A 12,536-nucleotide genomic window follows, 5' to 3' on the forward strand; every position below is an offset into this window, starting at 1 on the left:
AGGATCAGCCAAAAGGGCTGCTCGGGGACAGGGGTCAGAGAAAGTGGCATTGAGAGGGCTGGCTGGGCCCCGCCCTGGAGCTCCTGGCACGGTGACCCTCGGGAAGGACCACCTCTGCCCCCTATAGGCTGAAGGCAGGAAAAATGTCAGCTGCAGATGGGGAAAGCATTACAGGGAGAGATGGACCAGATGCTGAGTTCTTCCAGAAGCAAGTGGTGATGGGGTGGAGGCAGAGGTGAGATGGGGAAGCCGAGTGGCCTCTGGACAAGAACGTGTGCAGGAGAACCAGACAAACTGTGCTCGTCAGTGGGTACCACAGAGATTGCATAGGGCAACCAGGAAACCTATTCTCATTTCAGACTTGCTCTCAGCTAGCTGTGCTCTTTGGCAGACGGCTCTGAGCCTCGGTTTCTTCATCTAAAATGGGAACACAGTTCAGTTTCTGGGTCCAGATTACCCAGCAGAGGACTGATGGCTGGTCAGAAAGCGGCTCACTGGGGAAAAGAAATGGCATTCCAGAGTATTTTCATTTATCTCACCGAGGTGTAATTCCAGAAAACGGAGTCATGGCACCCAGGCATATTTTAATCTAAGCAGACTTCTTAGAATCCTAATTTTTGAATCTGACTGCCATCACATTTGCTGAGATTTCTTTTGTTTGTTGCCGGTTGTTATGAAAAACAGGCCCATGATTTAAAGAACATGTCCAGGACTCTCTCTTATGGGGACGTTTGTATGGCCACAGATGAAAGTAAAAGTTCCCTTTTCATAGAGAAGAGATGTCTTAAACCGTGGCCTCCTCCCCCAGGGAAAGCTGAAGCTCACTTCAACTTGGGACACAGTTGGAGTCATAATGGCATAATGCAAATTGCCATAGTTGGTGCTAACAGTTATTTCTAAGAGGCATTTATGCAACTTCGGATTTATGTGTACTAATAAATTAAAGCCTAAAGGGATACATGGAAAAACTAAAAAATTCTCTTCATTAAAGCATTTTTTGGTATACATAATTTGATCATAATTTCCAAAATATTTAAGTATCGGCATGTAGTTATATATGCTCATAATTTTCCAACTTATGAAAGAATTAATTTAATGCAGAAAGCTTGAGGGCACACAAACAAAAGTGCACCTCCTGGCCCCACCATCCAAAGTTAAGTATTATTAAAATTTTGGTATGTAAATTTCCGGTCTTTCATTCATTCCATAAAAATTTATTGAGTGACTACCAGAGCCAGGCACTCACTGTGTTGTGTGCTAAGAAGGAAATGATACTATGGGTTCCATTTCTCTTTTTTTTACATGTTCCACACCCCTCTTTCCCATGCAAGTTTGTACCGGAATAAGAACAGGGCAATATGGCGCTGTGGCTGGAGGCAGGCGCTGGCCCCACTCCAGCCTTACACATTTGTTGCAGGGATTATGATGAATAACTGTAAGGAACCTGGCAGAGAGCCTCCCAGAGCCCCAGACTCAGCAGGTGCTCAATCAACAATAACTGTTATTACTTTTTATTACTGTTATTTTTATGTGAAGGTTCTTATTACCAATTGCAGCTAATTTTAGGTCTGATTCTAAGATTTTCCAGATGTAGTTTTAAGTGCTGAGTCTCCTCCATGGAGTGTCCTTCCATGCCGTCTCCAAAGTTCTTGCTGCTGGTTATTTATTTCCCCCAGAAATGGCTTTTCTTGCCATTGTGGTGTGTTTGGGGGGGTGGTGGTGGTGGTTAGCTTTTATTATTATTTTTTTTGTTTCAAGTTTTTATTTAAATTCTGGTTGATGAACATAGAGTGTAACATTGGTTTCAGGAACAGAATTTAGTGATTCATCACTTACAACACCCAGTGCTCATCACAAGTGCCCTCCTTAATGCCCATCACCCCACCCACTCCCTCCATCAAAACTCAGTTTGTTCTGTATAGTTAAGAGTCTCTCGCTTTGGTTTTATACTCTATGCTGTTTGCTCAGCCAGTTGTCTGCCTGCTCCCCATTGTGGAGGTAAGGGTCAATGTTGATGTTACACCTCACCCCTTTGGGCAAAAGAATGACCCCAGGTAGGTCATTCAGTTAAGTGGTGAAGGATGGTCCTCTGGGGAAGAAACAATGCCGTTTTTATATTTCCTGTAGTCCCCTGCTCAGACCTCCCTAGTTTAAACAACTCAGTAGTTTAACCACATATGAATCAATCATGGGGACGCAGAGGACACAACCTCCTGGGCATTTCCAGAAAGAGCTCTCCTTGGCCAAAAACAGTTCTTCTCCAGGGAAGGGGACAGTGGAGAGCCATGTGAGGGCACACACCCACTAGGGGATGGGTCCATTGGCTCCATTAAGGGGTTCTGCGACAGGAAACAACAACACTGACTATACCAGCCTAAAGCACGGCTCTCTTTCCCCAAAGAATGAACGTAAAGAACTCTGAATGTTCCTACATGCCACTTGATATAACTCAACTGTATATACAATTGTAGCAATAGTTATTTCTGTATTCCACTTAAGGAACTGGGTCCGCCTCATGGAAAGAGGGGAGAGTCAGGGACTTGGGGTTGGGCAGAATCATGCTTTATTAAAAAGGCAATAAATTTGGTGTTACTCTAGAAAAGAAAGGAATGAAAGAGAAAACAGTTAATGATTTTCATAGAATGTTGCCAGATACCACAACCCCCTGTCCCAACCACTTGGAAGATTATTTGAAACATTGGGTAAGCACTATCTAAATAACATAGAGTACTACATTTATTTATATATAACGTCTGTATATTACATATACACATAATGGTATATATACGTAGTATTATATAACACAACACACAAATATATATATATTATATATATTATTTACATATATACACACAACACATATAAAACATTAAGCATGTAGTTTGAAAAGAGCCACTGGGAATTTCTGGGTGACAAAAGCATGCACAATTTACTTACCTCACCTCTCCGTAGGGCCCCATTCAGATCCTCAGCTGTCCGTGAGCACAGAATTCTATCATGTCACTCAGTTTGGTCCCCCCTGTGACCAGATGGGTTTTGTCACTATCTTTTTCTCTCTCTCTGTCTGTCTTGCTCTTAGCCATGGTTGCTAATTTTTCCAGTTCTCTGGGTCCTAGTATCATGCAGGCTTTTTATGGTTTTTCTTCCACTTCAGGTCCCAGGCCAATAGCCCCTTCCTTCTGTCCCAAGAAGGCTGCAAAGGAAGTGACTCCATTTCGCTTCCCCTTTCCATTTCATTGGTCAGAAGGATGCCTTGGACACTGGAAATACTCATCAGGCCTTGTTTCTTCCAAGAATCCAAACATTCTTCTTTACATTTTGGCTACGATAACCTGATTCTGATTTTTCCTGGAGCCACTCCAATCTCACATGATGAATCAGTGTCCTGAAATTATTTATCAAACCATATGTCTTCATGTTGAAGTTATAATGCTGTCATTGTAGTTGGCCTGATTTCAAATACAGTCTCCTTTACCTCTTGGATCCTGAGTCTATTAGAGATGCTGTCCCCATTATGGATGGCTTGGGACATCGAAATACTGTTTGCTGTGCCTGGCAACCAATTAATTAAACAAACCATTAGTCTAGGAGCAAAATGGTCAACATTATTAATTTCCTTATCATTGTCACTCCGTAGCTAGACACAGAAGTGGTCCAGCAACTGAGAAATGAAAGGTACGGATGTGTAGCTCAGCTGCCAAGGCAAAGACAGACTGGGTATTTCAACCTCCTTACCCCAACTTTGGGGCACTTTTTAAAATGGAAAAAATTAGAATATAACAAATGACACCAACATATCATCCTATTTTTAGCAGGAGAGGAGACAGCCTGTATTACATACACTTCTTGGATTCCCTGTGCTGATCACTTCATCAAGCACAGAGTAGCCTACTAGAAAAATAAAATGATTAATTGTTTCCCACTGCATGAGCATTTACTAGGAAATGGGTGGGAAAAGTAGAGAAAAGTGGAAACAAATTAGTGGAATTGTTTGCAGAACGACTTCTTTCTAAGCTATCTGATCATACCTGGTAGCAACCCGTGGTGGCAATGCCGGATGGCACAGGTGGTGAGGTTGCTTGACTCTCCAGCACTCCAAGGTAACTAAACATTCAAAACCGTGCCTTTTTCTTTTAGACTACACTAATTTCATTTTCATTCTAATAGTGCACGTGATTTTAATAGGTATGCCATGTTATTAAAAGTTTTTAATTACAGTAATATATTTCGACCGGGCTTAAGTACGGAGTATTCACTCTGGATCAAGTAGGAAAGTCCAGAAGAATAATGGAAGTCCATTCAACAGTTATTCAGTAAGGATTTATTGAGCGCTTACTATGTGGTAGTACTTGTTTACGCACTGGAGTGTATGTATGGAGTGTGTGTATGAAGCGAACACTGCGGGGTTCGCAGCCGCTACCGCTATGCCTTCCTTGGCTCGCTAACACCCGCGCCCCCTCCGGCTCAGGTCGCTGCTGTCCAAGGAGGAGAATCAAGGAAGGGGTCTCTACACCGTGCCGACTGCCCGCAACTCCGCCGGTGGTAAAGCACAGAGGAAGCAACTGGCTACAAAAGCTGCTGGCCAAAGTGTGCCCTCTACTGGAGGGGTGAAGAAACCGCGTGGTCACGGGCCTGATCCTGTGAAATGAGACGTTATCAGACGCCCGCAGGACGTCTGATTCGCAAACTTCCTTCCCAGCGCCTGGCGCGAGAACTTGCTCAGGACTTCAAAACACCTCTGCCCTTCCAGAGTACAGCTCTTGGTGCTTTGCAGGAGGCAAGCGAGGCCTATCTGGTGGGGCTGTTTGAAGACACCAGCCTGTGGGCTGTCCATGCCGAACGTGTAATAATTACGCCAGAAGACACCCAGCTAGCGCACTGCACAGAGGAACGCGTGCTTAACATGGTGCTATGATGGAAATCGTTTCGTTCCTAGAAATAAATAAATAAATAAATAAATAAATAAATAAATAAATAGATAAATCTCTTCTTCCTGTTATTGATAGTTCCAAACATTAGATATTTTTTCCCCATGGGGCCAAAGGGTACCTAAGTACACGACTGCGAGTGGAAAAATAGGGGACACAAGTCAGGTATTGGCAGTTTTTCCATTTTCATTTGTGGGTGAATTTTTAATTAAATGCGGGGACAGAAAGCATTAATGCAAGTCAAAATGCTTCTGTGAACAAGTTCAACTGTATAACAATTATAAATAAACCTGTTAAGTTTTTCTGGAAAAAAAAAAAGTAAAGTGAACATTGCTTCTGCCTGCATGGAATTTACAGCCTAGTGGGAGAAGTGCCAAGGACGAGATCCCAAATGCGTACAAAGCAGCAAATCATTCTAAGTGCAATGAAGTCGTAGTAGGGGTGCTGAGAGAAAGTGTAGGGGACAACATTTCCTACTTGGGGTGGTGGGCTCAGGGCAGGTTATCTCTGAGGAGGACCTTTAGGTGGACCCCTGAAGCATGAATAGGAGGTAAGCAGGTGGGGAATGAAGGGAAGAACATCTCACATAGAGGGAACAGCGTGTCTGAAGGCAAATTTTAGGAAGGCTTTATGAAATAGTGACTAGAACGAGGAGAAGAAAGGACAGAGTTACAGGGGAAGAGGCTAGAGTTGTAGGGCCTCGTGAGCCAGGATGAGAACTTTGAATTTCACTGTGAACAATGAGCAAATGAATGGAAAGTAGGGCTGCAATTAGTTTCAAGCCCTTATTTTTTTTTTTAAATGTTGATTTCTTTTTGAGGGAGAGACAAAGCACGAACAGGGGAGGGGCAGAGAGAGAGGGAGACACAGAATCCGAAGCAGGCTCCGGGCTCTGAGCGGTCAGCGCAGAGCCTGACGTGGGGCTGGAACTCATGAACTGTGAGATCATGACCTGAGCCAAAGTCGGACATTCAACTGACTGAGCCACCCAGGCACCCCAGGTTCAAGCCCTTATTATAATTAGAACATATCCACCACGAGCTCTTCTCCAGGTATTAGAGATACCAGGTACTAGAAGATATTCCACAGCTGTTGTCTCAAAGGCCAAAGGGGGGAAACATCTCAAAGAAAAGAAAAGGAATTTCCCAAGAAAAATGCTTGGGACTCATCACTGCCTTCTGCTGTCTCATAACAAAGATGAAGTCTATGAAAACTATTCAAATTCTCGACGGAAGGACTTTTATTTAAGCCACAAAATGAGACTCACAAATCTTGTTAAAACATTATCAAAAGAAGTTTGATGGCCCTTGAGCTATTCTGATCTCCTCTCTTGTTCCATTTCTCTTAAAACTCAGCTCTTTGCAAAATGTTGATGACAGGGGCAGAAATGTTTTGTTGAAAAGGTCCTTGCCTTCTCACCTCCTCCCCGCCTCCCCCTGCCCTGTTCTCCATTCATGAGAGAGGGCTCAAGGAGCTTGATTTGAAAAGATTATTGTCCAGGTGATATCCTTATACCCAGGCCGTCCTTATTTCTTAGAACACATAAGCAAACATAGCTCACCTCTGGCCATGGAAGTATTGACCGGCTGACAGGGTCTTTCTGCTCTGAAAAGTACATTGGCCTGAGGTCACTGCTAGGTAGTACTGGGATGGAAACATCAAATTCTCTTTCTGTCTCTATGGAGATTATCATAAGACTTTTCTTCTTGAGTCTGTTAACATGGTAAATGGTATTGATTCTTCAGTGTTGACCCAACCTTGCATTTCCATGATAAACTTCACTTCATTGTGATGCAGTATCCTTTTTCTGTATAGCTGAATTCGATTTGCTAATATTTGGAGGGGGGTTGTATCTATATTCATGAGGGATATTGACCTACAGATTTCTTTCTTCTGTCTTTGAGAAGTTTGTTTTTCTTCTATATTCTCAAACAGTTGCGTAGAATTAGTATTATTTCTTCTTTAAATGTTTGGTATAATTTGCCAGTGAAATCTTCTGGGCCTGGAGTCTTCTTTATTGCTTTAAAACGATATTAGCAATAATTTATTCAATTTCTTCAATAAATTCAGCAATATTCAAGTTATCTGCCCTTCTTCTTGAATGAATTTTGATAGTTTGTGTCTTTCAAAGAATTGATCCATTTCATCTAGGTTGTCAGATTTATAGACATAGTGTTTTTATCATATTCCCTTATAATCTTTTTATCTTTTGTAATAGTCCCATATCTTTTTAGTTCCCTCAATGTCATCTTTATGACAGATGAATTAAGTATCTTTTTAGTGTTTTGTCATATCTGTAGCAGTGGCCTCTCTTTTATTCTTCTGTTGTTAAATTGTATCTTCACTTTTTTTTCTTAGTACATCTGGCTAGAGATTTACCAATTTTTTTTTTTTTTAATTTACATCCAAGTTAGTTAGCATATAGTGCAATAATGGTTTCAGGAGTAGAGTCCAGTGATTCATCCCCTACATAGAACACCCAGTGCTCATCCCAACAAGCGTCTTCCTTAATGCCCATTACCCACTTAGCCCATCCCCCCACCCACAACCCCTCCAGCAATCCTCAGTGTGTTCTCTGTATTTAAGCATCTTTTATGTTTTGTCCCCCTCCCTGTTTTTATATTATTTTTGCTTCCCTTCCCTTATGTTCATCTGTTTTGTATCTTAAATTCCACATATGAGTGAAGCCATATGATATTTGTCTTTCTCTGACTAATTTTGCTTAGCAAGATACAGTCTAGTTCCATCCATGTAGTTACAGATGGCAAGATTTCATTCTTTTTGATTCCTGAGTAATGCTCCATTGTATATATACCACATCTTCTTTATCCATTCATCCGTCAGTGGACATTTGGGCTCTTTCCATACTTTGGCTATTGTCGATAGCGCTGCTATAAACATTGGGGTGCATGTGCCCCTTCGAAGCAGGACACCTGTATCCTTTGGATAAATAGCTGGTAGTGCAATTGCTACATTGTAGGGTATTTTTAATTTTTTGAGGGACCTCTATACTATTTTCCAGAGTGGCTGCACCAGTTTGCATTCCCACCAGCAGCACAAAAGGGTTCCTCTTTCTCTGCATCCTAGCCAACATCTTTGCTGCCTGAGTTGTTAATTTTAACCATTCTGACAGGTGTGAGGTGGTATCTCACTGTGGTTTTAATTTGTATTTCCCTGATGATGAGTGATGTTGAGCATCTTTTCATGTGTCTGTTGGCCATCTGGATGTCTTCTTTGGAAAAGTGTCTATTCATGTCTTTTGCCCATTTCTTCACTGGATTATTTGGTGTTTTGGGGTGTTGAGTTTGATAAGTTCTTTATAGATTTTGGGCACTAGCCCTTTATCAGATATGTCATTTACAAATATCTTCTCCCATTCCGTTGGTTGCCTTCAGTTTTGCTGATTGTTTCCTTCACCATGCAGAAGCTTTTTATCTCAGTGAGGTCCCAACAGTTCATTTTTGCTTTTGTTGAGATTTACCAATTTTATTAATGCTTTTCAGTAACCAGCCTTTGGTTTCATTTGATTTTTTTCTACTCTATTTTTATTTTCAATTTCATTGATTTCTCCTTGTATGTCAATAAATTCCTTCTTTCTGCTTGCTTTGGATATAATTTGCTCTTTTTTTTAGATCCTTGTTTTGGAAGACTCGATGCTTGATTTTAGAACTTTCTTTTTCTAATATAAGCATTTAAGCTGTACGTTTTCTACAAGCACTGCTTTCGCTTCAGCTTACAGAATGTTGGTGGGATGTGGCAGAACTGGAACTCTTGTACAGTGCTGATGGGAATATAAAATGGCACAACCACTCCGGAAAAGAGTTTGTCAGCCTCTTAAAATATTAAACATAACTTACCATATGATCTGCTCATGCCACTTCGAGATATCTATGCAAGAGTAAAGAACATTAACTGTTATTTCATATTAGATACTTACTAAAACATGTGTCCCTACAAAACCTTATACACGAATGTTCATAACATCTTTATTTATAATAGCCTGAAACAACATAAACGCACATTGACAGCTGGTGGATAAGTAAACTGTACTATATCCATAGGATCAAGTACTGTTCATTAATAAAAAGAAGTGAACTGTTGATATATGCAACAACACGGATGAATTTCAAAGGTATTATGCTGAGCGAAAGAAGTCAGACTGAAAACAGTACATTTATATGAAACTCTAGGAAGCACAAAATAATGTTTAAGTAGATTGCAATAGAAAGTCTTTTCTATAACAATGTTAGTTCTTTAGACTTCTATGTTATAAGTCAAAAATCACATTCACTAGTGTGAAACAATTTTTTAAGCAATCCAGCAGCTTACCATTTAGGTTATTAAAGACAACAGATGCTGTTTGTCAGCATCTGATCTCCAAAGTGATCACTCCAAAGTGATCACTTCCCTGATCTCCAAAAGTGTTTTTACTGTCTTTAGGGTCACCTTTTCAATCCTGACACCATTATTCTGAATTGTGCCAGAGATATTTACACCAAGGGCAATCATGTACAGTAGTAGTTTTCTGGGTGGGTAAGAAGTGGACCTTTATTTTTTCAAGTGGGATAAGGGTGATCATTAAATGGGAGTTTGGAAAGAAAAACCCACCAAGCAAACTAGTTCTAATAAATAGTGCATATGTTCAGGATATAGGAATTGATTCCCATGAAACTTGCCCATTTATCTCCCTAAAGAATCTTTGTATACTCCTGAGGTAAGTGTATCTTATATTGAAGACTGCTGGAATAAAATATTTATGTAATATTTCAAAAATAATTATAAGAACAAAATGTTTGAACTATTTTTCTATTGCTTTTAAGCATAAAGGTTTGACAGAATGGGCACCTAAGTGACTCAATCAGTTAAGCATCCGACCCTTGATTTACACTCAGGTCCTGATCTCATGGTTCGTAGTATCGAGCCCCATATCAGGCTCTGTGCTGAGCATGTAGCCTGCTTGGGATTCTCTATCTCCCCCTCTCTCTCTGCCCCTCCCCCACTCATGATCTCCTCTCTCTCTCTCTCTGTCTCTCTCTCTTTCTCTCTTCCATTTTTAGGAAAAAGTTGTAACTTTTTCCTAAAGTCTATAGAGGTTTCTTCATTGTACTTTGGGGTCTAGTATTTCCTTCCAAGGAGATGTGAGGCCAGTCGGATTTCCATTCCCAGTTTTTCCCCCTTTATTCAATGCTCATAGAAATTTCTGTCCTCCCTCTCTCTCATCTATTTGTCTACCTATCTATCTACCTACCTTTCATTCTTTAAATACAAAATTTACCCAGGATGCATTTTGTGTTGCTATGCATACCCTGGTGTTCTTTTTAGTTCAGAAATTTTTTTCTTCAACTATTAAAATGACAAATATTGATTCAGTGAGTACTATGTGGCAAACATTCTAATGTGCTCATGAAGAAGGCAGAGTGACTCTCATTTCATAATGCTAGCTTTCCCCTTCCGTTTCATAGAACATGACAATTTCTTAAGTTTTATTTTATTGTCTATACAAGTCATTTTCTCAAAGACGATTCTTTCTTCTAATCTTCAACAGACGCTTCTCCTGTTACTTGTAATTTTTAATTACTACATATTAGCTTTTTAAGGTTTTATGCATCTTAAGAAGGAGGGAGCTGGCAACTTTGTGCAAGAAGAGACACTTAGAATAGTTAAATTCGTTATTCACAGTACACAAGATGTGTAATAGCATAATTGTGGTGGTGGAGAGAACTTCTCCCTTATACATATATATGTAGGATCAAGTGAACTTTAACCTTTTTCATGGCAACTTAGGCCAAGCAACTTTGTGTGGAAATTGCAGGTGTGGATTGCAAATTCACAATTTTGTCTACGTGACACGGTTGCTTGCTGCTGGCATATTTGCAGTCCCTAAAATGAGAGAATTGTCTCCACTTCCATAACGAACGCCGAGATGAGATATACCTACATAAAATAAAATTACATGGAAGTGGCCTAGAAAGAGGTGGTATGTGTCCATTAGCAGACCAGACATTTATTTTAGGGATGCAAAATCCCCTGTAGCTGATTATTTTACTAGTGACTGAATAATAACAACTTCATTGGAAAACTCTGCCGCCTGTTAAGAGGAAACATTATCTCAGATAACTTATTTTTGAAAGTTAATGAAATTTTTAAAAAGATTGGATGGATCATTTTTAAAAAATCCACTATTCCTCTCTCTTTGAATTCCATTTCATTGACTACATAAAGGGATTTGAATTTTACTTTATTGCTTTGCTTATTTTAATTAAAATTTTGTATTTAATCTTGAAGAAAAGGAAGTTTTACATCACTGAAGAGACACTTGTACTTATAAGAGCTCTTTGAATAATGAAAGTACAAATCATTAGTAAATTATTTTTATGAGAAATTACATTGACTAAAATAATAACAAGATTAAATTGGGTAGGCATGCAAATCAGCATTGGTTTATTGGCCTGGAGCCTGGATATATTTGTGTTGAACCTAAATAGTTACTATCTAGTGATAAAAAAAAAAAAAATTCTCCTCAAAGGTCAGCAAAACATTAAGAAGCCAGAAGCCTACATCCTAGAAAGGGAGGACTTTACAGGTAATTCGATTTACTTTCTCTAAGTTAATGAATGCATTAGGAAATAAAAAAGGCTGAAGACCAAAGGGTCAAGGACATTGTCACAGTTAGATACAGCATCTCATAGAGTGATATTTGAATCTAAGTTGTGGGTGTAGAGGAAAGGGAGAGGTGATAATTGTGCAATGGATTTTCAACCAGTATATTCTGGTATAGCTGTCCTGGTTATTTATGGGCGTCATTCCTTCTGGATGCTTTTCCCTGAATATATTCCTTACAGTATCAGTATCAGACTCTGGTGCAGCCTTTCCTACGATGCTCTGAGGCTGTCCTTCTTTGTGTTACTTTCAGAAGCTGGAGGTTCTGGTCTGTAACTCATAATAGGTCCTCAGGCAAAGTGAGAGGAGAGCAGAGAGACCACCTACTGATGACAAAACAAAATGAATGTTTAATCTGTTGCAGTGACAAACGAGATTTAAAAATGGAGGATGATAGAATTCTTTGACTGATAAACACACACACACACACACACACACACAAAAGTATGGCCAACTAATCTTTGACAAAGCAGAAAAGAATATCCAATGGAAAAAACACAGTCTCTTTAACAAATGGTGCTGGGAGAACTGGACAGCAACGTGCAGAAGGTTGAAGCTAGACCACTTTCTTACAACGTTCACAAAAATAAACTCAAAATGGATAAAGGACCTGAATGTGAGACAGGAAACCATCAAAACCCTACAGGAGAAAGCAGGAAAAAACCTCTCTGACCTCAGCTGCAGCAATTTCTTACTTGACACATCTTCAAAGGCAAAGGAATTAAAAGCAAAAATGAACTATTGGGACCTCATGAAGATAAAAAGTTCTGCACTGCAAAGGAAATAATCAACAAAACTGAAAGGCAACCGACGGAATGGGAAAAGATATTTGCAAATGACATATCAGACAAAGGGCTAGTATCCAGAATCTGGAAAGAACTCACCAAACTCCACACCCGAAAAACAAACAACCCAGTGAAGAAATGGGCAGAAAACATGAATAGACAC

At 39.9% G+C, this 12,536-nt stretch overlaps 1 pseudogene; it reads left to right on the plus strand.

Moving 5' to 3' along the window:
- Positions 1-2,188: 2,188 nt before the first annotated feature.
- On the plus strand, positions 2,189-11,995 carry LOC122229366 (annotated as a pseudogene).
- Positions 11,996-12,536: the final 541 nt, after the last annotated feature.

The sequence above is a fragment of the Panthera leo genome, chromosome C2, assembly GCF_018350215.1.
Source record: "Panthera leo isolate Ple1 chromosome C2, P.leo_Ple1_pat1.1, whole genome shotgun sequence".
In the NCBI taxonomy this organism is placed as follows: Eukaryota; Metazoa; Chordata; class Mammalia; order Carnivora; family Felidae; genus Panthera; species Panthera leo.